The sequence below is a fragment of the Lytechinus variegatus genome, chromosome 3, assembly GCF_018143015.1.
Source record: "Lytechinus variegatus isolate NC3 chromosome 3, Lvar_3.0, whole genome shotgun sequence".
Taxonomy (NCBI): domain Eukaryota; kingdom Metazoa; phylum Echinodermata; class Echinoidea; order Temnopleuroida; family Toxopneustidae; genus Lytechinus; species Lytechinus variegatus.
In genome coordinates, this window is record NC_054742.1 from 50,293,471 (window position 1) to 50,295,961 (window position 2,491).

Sequence of the window (2,491 nt, forward strand, 5' to 3'; positions counted from 1 at the left end):
AGTGAATAAATCGACTGAATTATTATTCATGAAATATTCGATTTCTTCCTTTTTGTTTCGTAAACTTCTGACGTTTAGATGAGACATTGACAATCCTTTATCATTAATACACAAATCTTTATCTACGTTATTAGCCAAGTTGTCGTGTTCCGAAATTGACTCATCCACGGTAATACATATTCGCAATCAACATAAAAGAGGGCAATTCTTGAAGAATATAAATAGGTCAACTCAAATCAAAAAGTTCTTTTCCATCATTACAGATTGGGGTACACTGTCGCACGTAATGTGAACCCAATTTTTACAGTTTGGACAGAGAAGGGCCCTCTGGTTGCATTTTGCTGGTTTCTTGCAACATACACACACATTCTTCATTGTCATGTATAATAAATCACATGAAATATACACTGAAACAAGAATAATAATAACGAAAATAGAGCGTCGTTAACCAAAATTACATAAAACAAAATAACATGAATTTAAAATAAAGAAAACAACAACATTCAACAAACACAAAGCTATTTGACAATAAACACCACGATTTACCTCTAGCTTTGAAAGTCTGTATATAGTTCGATTATTCAGTTTACTTTGGACAGGTCCTTTTCACTGGCAATAGAGACCTTTTCGCCGTTTGGTTTTTTGACAATTATTTTACCAACTTGTGTCCAAAGTTTGTAATCATTGCTCCTGAGACTTTTCTTGACTTTCCAATATAGTTTATTCCGCTTCTGTGTCAGGCTTTCATTGATATATATATATATATGTGTGTGTGTAAAGCTTTACATGTACAACAGCTTTTGGCAACTCTTTTTTATTTAAATATTGTAAAGAAATGGATGAAGAGAACAATGGTAGGCGTAGCTTAAATCAAGGTTCCCCAGAGCTATCTACCCTTTGGAAAAATTGGTGATGCCGAAAAAATGTCTCTGCCGGGAATCGAACCCGGGCCCCCAGCTTTGAACGCCGGTGCCTTAACCACTAGACCACAGAGACGGGTTAATGGTTAGGGCGAGCCAGATCCGATTGACCGTCAGATAGACAGATTTTCGACACTATACCAATTATTTTCCTTTGTCGGGTGAAGGTGAGTTTTGAACAATGACAAGCCGCCATGCCTCAGCTGGATCGAAGCTATTGCTTTGATACAGTACACGTATGGGAGAAGAAATACAAATGTGTAAAGCTTTACATGTACAACAGCTTTTGGCAACTCTTTTTTATTTAAATATTGTAAAGAAATGGATGAAGAGAACAATGGTAGGCGTAGCTTAAATCAAGGTTCCCCAGAGCTATCTACCCTTTGGAAAAATTGGTGATGCCGAAAAAATGTCTCTGCCGGGAATCGAACCCGGGCCCCCAGCTTTGAACGCCGGTGCCTTAACCACTAGACCACAGAGACGGGTTAATGGTTAGGGCGAGCCAGATCCGATTGACCGTCAGATAGACAGATTTTCGACACTATACCAATTATATTTTCCTTTGTCGGGTGAAGGTGAGTTTTGAACAATGACAAGCCGCCATGCCTCAGCTGGATCGAAGCTATTGCTTTGATACAGTACACGTATGGGAGAAGAAATACAAATGTGTAAAGCTTTACATGTACAACAGCTTTTGGCAACTCTTTTTTTATTTAAATATTGTAAAGAAATGGATGAAGAGAACAATAGTAGGCGTAGCTTAAATCAAGGTTAATCACGTGTACTGTATCAAAGCAATAGCTTCGATCCAGCTGAGGCATGGCGGCTTGTCATTGTTCAAAACTCACCTTCACCCGACAAAGGAAAATATAATTGGTATAGTGTCGAAAATCTGTCTATCTGACGGTCAATCGGATCTGGCTCGCCCTAACCATTAACCCGTCTCTGTGGTCTAGTGGTTAAGGCACCGGCGTTCAAAGCTGGGGGCCCGGGTTCGATTCCCGGCAGAGACATTTTTTCGGCATCACCAATTTTTCCAAAGGGTAGATAGCTCTGGGGAACCTTGATTTAAGCTACGCCTACCATTGTTCTCTTCATCCATTTCTTTACAATATATATATATATATATATATATATATATATGCTTTGACTTATTCGATGACTTTCGCAGGTTGAATCTAGCCTTGTTGATGGAGTCTCTCTTCCGATAGTTCGTGAATTTTACGATGACTTCCCGATGTTGTTTGCGAGACTTCTTGCCTATGTTCTTTGGGTTCCTGTGTAGGTGGCATCTGTCGACGTCACTTTCATTGATGGTTACACCGAGGTCCTCTTTACATATGTTCATTGTTTTCCTCTCCACGTCCTCGTCTTGATCTCGTTGATACCGGCAAAGATTAGACAGTTTCTTTGAGAGTACTGCTCTGCTTCGTCCATGGTGTCCTCGACTACAACTACTCGTCTTTTTCCAGCAACGCCATTTTGTCATTGGCGTTGTCGATGTCACAATTGCAACGAGTCCCTCGCTTCCGATCTCGGAGATTCACATTATCTCATCCAGCAGCTTTGTC